Source organism: Sapajus apella, unplaced genomic scaffold, assembly GCF_009761245.1.
Source record: "Sapajus apella isolate SASKATOON/1434 unplaced genomic scaffold, GSC_monkey_1.0 scaffold107, whole genome shotgun sequence".
Classification (NCBI taxonomy): Eukaryota; Metazoa; Chordata; class Mammalia; order Primates; family Cebidae; genus Sapajus; species Sapajus apella.
The window spans coordinates 4,934,527-4,943,585 of record NW_022437047.1 but is presented as its reverse complement, the minus strand read 5'-3'; the positions used below and the strand labels follow the sequence as shown (position 1 = coordinate 4,943,585).

Sequence of the window (9,059 nt, the reverse complement as noted above, 5' to 3'; positions counted from 1 at the left end):
GGCAAAGTCTTCATGATAAAAATGTCAAAAGCAATTGCAACAAAAGCAAAAATTTACAAATGGGACCTAATTAAACTAAAGAGCTTCTGCACAGCAAAAGAAATTATCAGACTGAACAGACAATGTACAAAGTGCGAAAAATAATTTTGCAATCTATCCATCTGACCAAGGTCTAGTATCCAGAGTCTACAAGGAACTTCAGAAATTAACAAGAAAAAACAAACACTTCACAAAAGAAGACAGCTATGCAGCCAACAAACATATGAAAAAAAGGTCAACATTATTGATCATTAGAGAAATGCAAATCAAAGCCACAATAAGATACCATCTCATGCCAGTCAGAATCAGAATGATGATTATTAAAAAGTCAGGAAACAACAGATGCTGGCAAGGCTGTGGAGAAATAGGAACACTTTTTTCTTTTTTTTTTTTTTTTTGAGAGGAAGTCTCATTCTGTTGCCCAGGCTGGAGCGCAGTGGCGCAGTTCAGTTCGGGGCAACCTTCATCCGCCTTCTGAGTTCAAGCGATTCTCCTACTTCAGCCTCCCAATTAGCTGGGACTACAGGTGTGTACCACCACACCAAGAGAATTTTTGTGTTTTTGTAGGAAGAGAGATTCACCATGTTGGCCAAGAAAGTAGAAACACTTTTATACTCTTGATGGGAACGCAAATTATTTCAACCATTGTGGACGAGAGTGTGGAGATTCCTTAAAGGCCAGAAATACCATTTGACACAGGAATCCTATTAATGTATACCACAGAAATATAAATTATTCTATTATAAAGATACATGCATATATAGATTCAGCGCAGCATTATTCACAATAGCAAAGACATGGAGTCAACCAACCCAAATGCCTATCAATGATAAACTGGATAAAGAGAATGTAGTACATATACACTGTGGAATACTAAGCAGCCATAAAAAGGAATGAAGTCATGTCCTTAACAGGGACATGGATGCAGCTCGAAGCCATTATCCTCAGCAAAGTAAAACAGAAAAAGTACTGAAATACCACATGGTCTCACTTATAAGTGAGAGCTGAACAATGAGAAAATACGGACACAGGGAGGGGAACAACACACACTGGGGCCTGTCAAGGGTGGTGGGAGGAGGGAGAGCATGAGGTTATAAATAGCTAATGCATGCTAGGCTTAATACCTAGGTGATGGGTTGATAGGTGCAGCAAACCACCATGGCACATGTTTACCTGTATAACAAACCTGCACGTTCTGCACATGTATCCCGGAAATTAAAAGAAAAAGAAAAAAAAAAAAAAACGTGGCATATCCATGCAATGGAACATTATAAAATAGTGATAATAAAGAAATACAACTTTTGGTATTTATGTGAATGAATTTAAAAATAAGCGATATTGAACTAAAATGACAAGTTTACAAAGGAATATACTATAGTTTCATGTATATAAGAATAAAAAAAAGGCAAAACTATATAACTAAATGTTTCTTATACTTACATATATGATAATGCTAAAGAGAGAAGAAAGAAAAAAAAAAACCTACCAAAAATTCACCTGGGGGGGAGGTGATCAGAATTGCATGCAATGAGGGAGCAACATAAAAGAGCTGAAACTTACTGAGAGTGTCCTTTGAAAGTAGACCTTGGACAGGCTGGGGTTTTATTATTATCCTATAAAATATACAGGTATGCAGGGCAAGGTGGCCCATTCCTGTAATCCCAGCACTTAGGGAAGTCGAGGCCGGTGGATCATTTGAGGTCAGGAGTTCAAGACCAGCTTGGCCAACATGGTGAGACCCCCATCTCTACTAAAAATACAAAAATTAGCCAGACGTGGTGGCATATGCCTATAATCCCAGCTATTAGGGAGGCGGAGATAAGAGAATCACTTGAACCTGGGAGGCAGAGGTTGCAGTGAGCCAAGATCACGCCACTACACTCCAGCCTGAACTACAGAGTGAAATTCTATCTCAATTAAATAAATAAATATTATACATATATGGAATATGTATATGTGTATTCATTATATACATAGTATATACATGTATATTTTATGTATTTATACATAATATTTGAATGTTTCACAGATTTTACAATAAGCCCAACATATATAAAAATTAAGAACAATAAACTTCAGCTTTGTACGCACATATCGGCAACAACCTGTTTATATTGTTTTATTTATCAGAAAAGATACCAGAAAATCCTATTTGATATTTATTGGAGAATATAGAGTCACTCTCTAAGAGATGTCCCTTTTCAGATCTTAATAATGAAACAATAAATAACAAGAACAATACAGTTTCTGAAGAAATTTCCATCTGCAATTTGAATATGGCTGTTAAAAGCCCACAATAGCTTATGATGAAAGTTGAAGGAAATCTTTTTTTTTTTTCCTCTAAACTGGGAGATAAAGTAGACACGAGAAAACTTGAGGTGCCTGATAGAGTCCTGATAGGATCTATTCATCACACTCCTCCCCTTTCCCTTGTTCATTACAGGGCAGAACAAGGACATCCAAGGCTGCAGGAAGGACTTGTTCTGTCTTTTCTTCCTGTGTCTCTGGTATTTATTCACAAAATCCCCTGGCTCCTTCCTGCTTCTTATTGACTGTAATATTTCCTGATCTTTTGAGCAGAAATAAAATGGCCAGCTTTTGTCCTATCTGGCGCCACTCTTCTCCACCACATCTCTGCTGGGCTCATTCACCAGCTCTGAGTCCTCAAATTCACCCTCATTTCCCAAAGATGCCCAGCGGGGATGAGTAACAGGGAGTGACAACTCACCCAGGTGGCTTTTGATATTGTTTGTGTGAGGAGTAACACTTTTCACAGTGCATCATATGGAGAATATGTAGGCAAGAGTAAGAAAATAGGTCATTGATTTTAAGTGATAAGCTGGAATCAACTCGAACCACTGCAGAGAATCGTGCACAAGTTGGAGACACAGCACATTAGTTTGTTTTCTTTTTTTTCTCTATGATTTGTTGTTGTTGTGCTCGTTTGTTTATTTTATTTCTTTCCAACACAATGTAGAACAGGTTTGACTTTTACATGCTTCCAAATGACCTGAATATCAGAAAATGTTCTCCCCCATGTCTAGAGTTGTAGGCCAGTCTTATCCAGGCCATAAGACAACCAAATATCCAGCCTTACCTTTTGGCAGCAGATTTGTAGTTTTGCAACAGGCTAACATGCAGAAATGTTGAAATGGAAAAGTCTTTGGAATAAGTGAGGGTCAGGGGACTTGCTCCTACTCAATATTTCTTTTCTATGCGTCCTGGGTCTCTTCTAAGTGTTGGCACTCAAGATTGAACAAGCCAGTCTAAGTCCTTGCCCTGTCTTTACCCTCTATTTATTCTCTGTTCTTCTCCACCCAGTTCTATGCCCAAGGAGCTTACCTCAATGGGATGCCTTGCCTGGATTTCCTTGCTCTCTGGAAGCTTCTGGTGGCAAATGGTAAATAGGAGGTACCAGAAAGAGTAAAAAAAAAAAAAAAGATTAAGGATAGGGAGATAAAAGGGAGGAGAAGACAATATCCTTAGCCTGATCATCCTATATCTCTCTGCCATGACTCCCATTCTCAACTGGACCCTGGGTATAACCTTTCTGTCCTTTGCTCCTTCTGTTCTCATGGAGTAGCATTTCTTGATGTTTCTTTTTAACTAAATCCATACTTCTGTAAATAATCTCTGTGGGAAAGTCTCTCCAAAAGTTCCATCTGGGAATATCATCTGTTGCCTGGCAAGACCTGGACTGAAACCACCAAAGTAAGAAACAGCAGGCACAGTCTTTCTGCTGAATGTCTGTGCAGAGATGGTTCATGTTTCACCAGCAGAGCCCTGCCTTCATGGAAGGGGCCTGAGCCTATGGGCTGTCAGCATCACACTTGTGGGAATTTGAAATTTATGTAACAAATACCCATTATGACCTAACTAGATGCATGATGGAAACAATGATAAGATTAGTCTTCTGCCTCTGGAAGTTCATTCTCTGGGGATGGAGTATGAAATAGATATCATTGAAATGTGGTAGGTTGAGGGCTAGCAGATAGGGATGTACAGAAATTTGGATGTAAGAGAACCAAATGATTAATCTTCTAGACATAGGGAGGAGTTTGGTATAAATAAAGATTTCACTGAAAATGGCATATATGAGCATATATGAGCTGACACTTGAAGGATGAGTTAGAATCCACTAAACCACAAAGGGGATACTGGGTCCGGGGGGTTGGTAAGCAGCACAGGTGGGGAAGTGCAGGGAGAAGTAGCCTTGTCTGTGAGGAAACAGGAGCAGGAAGGCCTGGAAAAATGGAGCCCATTTTCTTCTGTTGGAGAAAAGGCAAATGCACAGTAGACAATGGTAGGGAAGAAGTTGTGGAGTGTATCAGCATTTGAACTAAGAAAGGTGACATGGGCTTGACCATGATGGGTCCTATAGGTCAGGCTGGATACTTTTATTCCTTTGGCCTTATTATACAGTCAGGAACTCAATAATCCAATGTGTATTTTAGACATGCAAATCAGTGACAGAGATGGAAGAGGCAGTTAGTGGGGTAACAGAGTGGTGTCTTGGAGTCTTGCCTCTCCCCTAGTTCCCCTTCCGAGCCATGCGTTTTACTTAATTTCAAAAATGATATTTAGCTCTTATACATCATAAGTGCTTACTGATTGTTTATGGCCAGGTTTTATTGTGATTTGTTGAGGCATCCATTCTGACTGGCTTGTGTCCATGCCTTATTCTTGTAAAATATACAGTGCTTTTCCTAATATGGAATTATAGGAACCTCTGGTTACTGAAGAGTTTCTCTTGTAATGTACCTCACATCATAAAATATAGACCTAGATACTTTTTGCAGGATACTTTTCTCAAAATATGCTCTAAGTAACCACTTTTTACAACACTGGTGACAAAATAATCTGTATAACAAACCCCCAAAACGTGAGTTTACCTATATAACAAACCTAAACATGTACCCTTGAACTTAAAATAAAATATCAAAAGTCTGATTCTGTTGGCATGGATTGAATAGCAGAAGTGTGGTCTGGAGAGGGAAACTAGTTAGATGGTGACAACCAAGACAGAAGACAGAGAAGGGAGGGGAGTTTGAGGAGATATAGAGAATGAATTTGGGTTTAGGAATGTTGAGCTGGAGCTAGTTATGGAAAGTTTGTGAGGGTAATTAGTAAACCTGTGGGTCTGTAGCTTAAGAGAGAAAGATACATCTTTGAATGTCATGAGAAACTAGGTAGGGAGTTAAGTTGCAAGTGTATAGATCACTAGGGAAAACTTTCTCACTCCCCAAGATGAAGAAGAATGGAACACCTGATAAACTCCACATTCGAAATATGGACAAGAGTGAAATTCACAGAGGGGGAGACTGACAAGGAATGATCATGAGAGAAGGACCCAGGAATGGGTCATCGTTAGGGTGACTATTGTACTGATTTGCCTGGAAAAGTTCCAGGTTATGATTATCATTCCAGCATCCTATTTGGTTCACCATGTGATCTAGAAAAGCAAAAACCAGTCTGAATAATTAAGTCAATGCTTTAAATTCGAGTAGTAGAAAATTTATGGAAGAAGTGGTGAACAATGCTAAATGTAGGTCTGCACACAACTTCAAGTCTACCAACCTTTGTGGAATCTAAAAAGGAGTCTTTTCCATGAACCTCAAACATATTTTTGAGGATTTGTTTCAGTAGTTTGTAGTTACTATTTTGGATATTGATTGGTTCTTTGGATTTTTGGTGTTTTCATTGCTGTTGCCTATTTTCAGAATTTTAATTTTACTACAGTTGTTTTTAGGATGGTGATGTTTTAACTTCCACCATTGTATTTCTTTGTCACCTTCAATTTTAACTTGAGATCCCTGAGCCTTTTGGCATCAGCAGGTTAAAATAAATTTATCTGGGGAAAACAATACATTTGTCATATCTGATATACTCTTAACTATCCATAAACAATGGCCAATCTGAGATTCTGTTCCAAAATGTATGTATGAAAACAATGCATTCCATGCCAGGTTTGCAATTTGTTATATGTTAACATTTTAATCATCCCTATTGGAATGGATAGTACATTCCCACAAATCTTAGATAAATATTGATTTCTTGTGGGAAAGCTGTCAGACTACTAAATGCACATGCAACCCATAGGAACCCAATTTAAACTTTGAAACACTTAATTACAAAGCCTTATGTTTAATTGGTTTGCCAGATAACTTTCTTGAGAATATATTTGATTAGAGAAATGCTATTGGGTATACAAGGTACCATGATTTGATGATGTTTTCTGTAGTAAAGTCCTTTATCACAGTCTGAGTTGCCCTTATCTGACCTTCCACTGTGCTTTACATTTCCTGTTTGCACTCAGCAGAGAAACAAGCAAATAACAAATAAATTGACTAATTCAAACAATCACAACTTCTCTTTGTATATGTTCTCCTTCCTTAGGGGATATTTTCCTTCACAGAGGAGAAATAGGCATGTTTCTAGAATGTGCAAGTAGCTTTCAGAAACCTAATCCCGAATACTGCACTTGAGGTCACTACCTTCTCTAGCCTGGCCCATTAGCCATCCAGAAGTTCAAAACTTCTAGGTCAGACACCAAGATGAGAAGGTCAGTGGCCTCCCAACCTTGGGTCTGCTGTGTTAGCAGAGTCAGACATGGGAGCCATAGACACACTTCAGCTACAGGCTTTGTGTCTTCATTGCAGGCCTATTACAGTGGGCTGGATACAGGCTTTTCACACCTGTTCCCTTCAGGCTTAGAGGCAGAGTCTGTACCAGGCTTGTATTACTGAGTATCTGATCCTCTTTTCCTTCTCAGAATGAAGTTTTTATTTCCAAAACCTCCCAGGCAGGGCCTAACATGCCCATAAGCTTCCTCTTCCCACCTCACTTCTCTCTACTGTACTGCTAGAAATCTACCTATGTGCAGATCGTACCAACACCCTGAGATGTGGAGCTTTGCACTGTGAGTCCATCATGGGAGAGACAACATCCCTACAACTAAATTAGCTGCACAAGTTTAGTAAGTGTGATCCCAACTCAATTGCTGTTCTTCCCTCAGCTGTCAGGGCCCAGCATGGCTTAAAATCATTATACAAGGTTTTACGACAGCACATTGTTCTCTTATTCTCCTTTGTCTTTAATAGACCTGGGACAGCATTGTTCTGAACACAATTTTCACCTCACGATTACATTTTGACATGAACAGCAGTCCGTACCTGTACTGCTGTGTGACTTTACTGATAATCACACAAAGGCAGTAAAATTGGTCAGGAGACAGAACCACCTGAGATGCTGGGTGAAAACCACGAGACGTGATCACAGCTACAACCAGGAAAATAACTTCCATGGGAACAGACATCATTCATTCAGATAAACCATTCCATAGCATGTGAACTTTACCTAGGAATTCATTTATGTAAGTAACTAATTAGTTCTGGATATATTTCCTGGTTTATAGAGTAATGCAATAAAATTGTTAGACTGTTTCTCAAATCTGTTCCCCAAACATGTAAATTTCATGAAACTGGAAGCCTGCTCCACGGTTAACGTATTTAAAAAATATACAAGTGATTCTACATATCACAATTAAAAACAGAAAGACAGGAGACAGGAAGACAAAAGGTAGGTAGGTAGGAAAAGTGGGAGTGAGGGAGGAAAAGAAGGACGGAGTAAGGGAAACAGGGAGAAATTCCAATCAGATAGAGGAAAGACCCAAGCAGTGGTATCTGTGTTTTTTTGTAAACTAAGGGGCCACTTCTCTACAAAAAGTTTCTCTGACTGCAGGCAACAAAACTTGATATGTCAGATATAAGCAAAAGGGCAGCTTGTTGGAAGAAATTACTTATAGAGAATCAAAGGAAAAGCGGGAGTACCTTGTCTGAAAAGAGGCATCAAGGCAGCACTGGGACAGGTTGCAGCATTCCTTGCACAGTCACTTAAAGGCACTTGTTTCAAGAGAAATAAATTTCAACCATTAGAAACCCTCGTAGTACTCTTACTAAAAATAAAATTGTAAGGAGATAGTATAAATTTGCATTAGCTCGGGTTTCCTGGCTGTCCCTTGGCCACAGAATGTAGGGTACCCAGATGTTCAGTGCCCCCAGGGGTTCATCAAAGTGAGGCTGGAAAAAAAATCCTACACAAAGCAAAATCAGGTGTTCTCCATGGTTAGACAGGTTTCATGCTTCAGACTTTGCATAGTGGTATCCCATGCAATTATCTAGTCATATGCATCTACCAGCCTTACCAAATAAATAGTAGTAGCCCCATATCACTGCCAAGGGGGGGAAAAGGGACTGGAGTGATGGTGCACTGTTGCACAAACGTCAACAGCCAGTGATGGAAGAGTGCTAACTAGATCTCAACGAGCCTGAGACTTCCTGTGGCCCAATTTGACAAGAAAATGGAATTCAATTGTCTATCTCTTCAAGGCTCACAGTCTACTGGCATGCACAGTGAAACCAGTTGTTAAAATACTGAAATATTTCCCAACCAGTTGGTAAATAGCTACAATCTCTCTGGATGCCACATGACCACCCCTATGGTCATTCTAGCCCTTTCTCTAGGTACTCAGATCTTCCTGCTTTTCGAAGACTAAAGAGTTAACACACGGCACATCCATGAATGGCTAGGATTCTGCTCTTGTATTATGACTGACATTCTTTTTGGTTAGTTGCTCTCAGTTCTGTACCCATTTAATACTTTGCATTTCCCTACTGTTTCTATTAAAGTCTCAGGAAAGACAAGAGTAGGTCTTTAAAGAATGGGTTCCACTTTCGATTCCAAAATTATCTGTGCAATATTTAAAATAAAAATAGCTAGGTCATTACTTTTAGTATGGTCTTAAAGAAAAAATTAATAAAGGTAAATTACCTTTTGGCCCATAGAGTCTGTACTTCACTGAATTTTCCATTTTGGTGCCCTTTCTTTCTTTCTTAGCATTTTTCCTAATTTATTAGAAACATTAATCTAATGAGAATGTGTGTTTATGCTGCAGTAAAAAAAAATAAAGAAAAAAGAAGTGTTATGTATATAGAGATAGGATTATCATTTATTCATTAGCT

General features: G+C 38.9%; 1 protein-coding gene across 7 annotated transcripts in view; it reads right to left on the bottom strand.

Annotated features, from left to right (window-relative positions):
- Window positions 1-9,059, bottom strand: part of NRG3 (neuregulin 3) — a 1,107,214-nt gene that overhangs the window by 472,786 nt on the left and 625,369 nt on the right. The gene's annotated exons all lie outside the window — the stretch shown is intronic.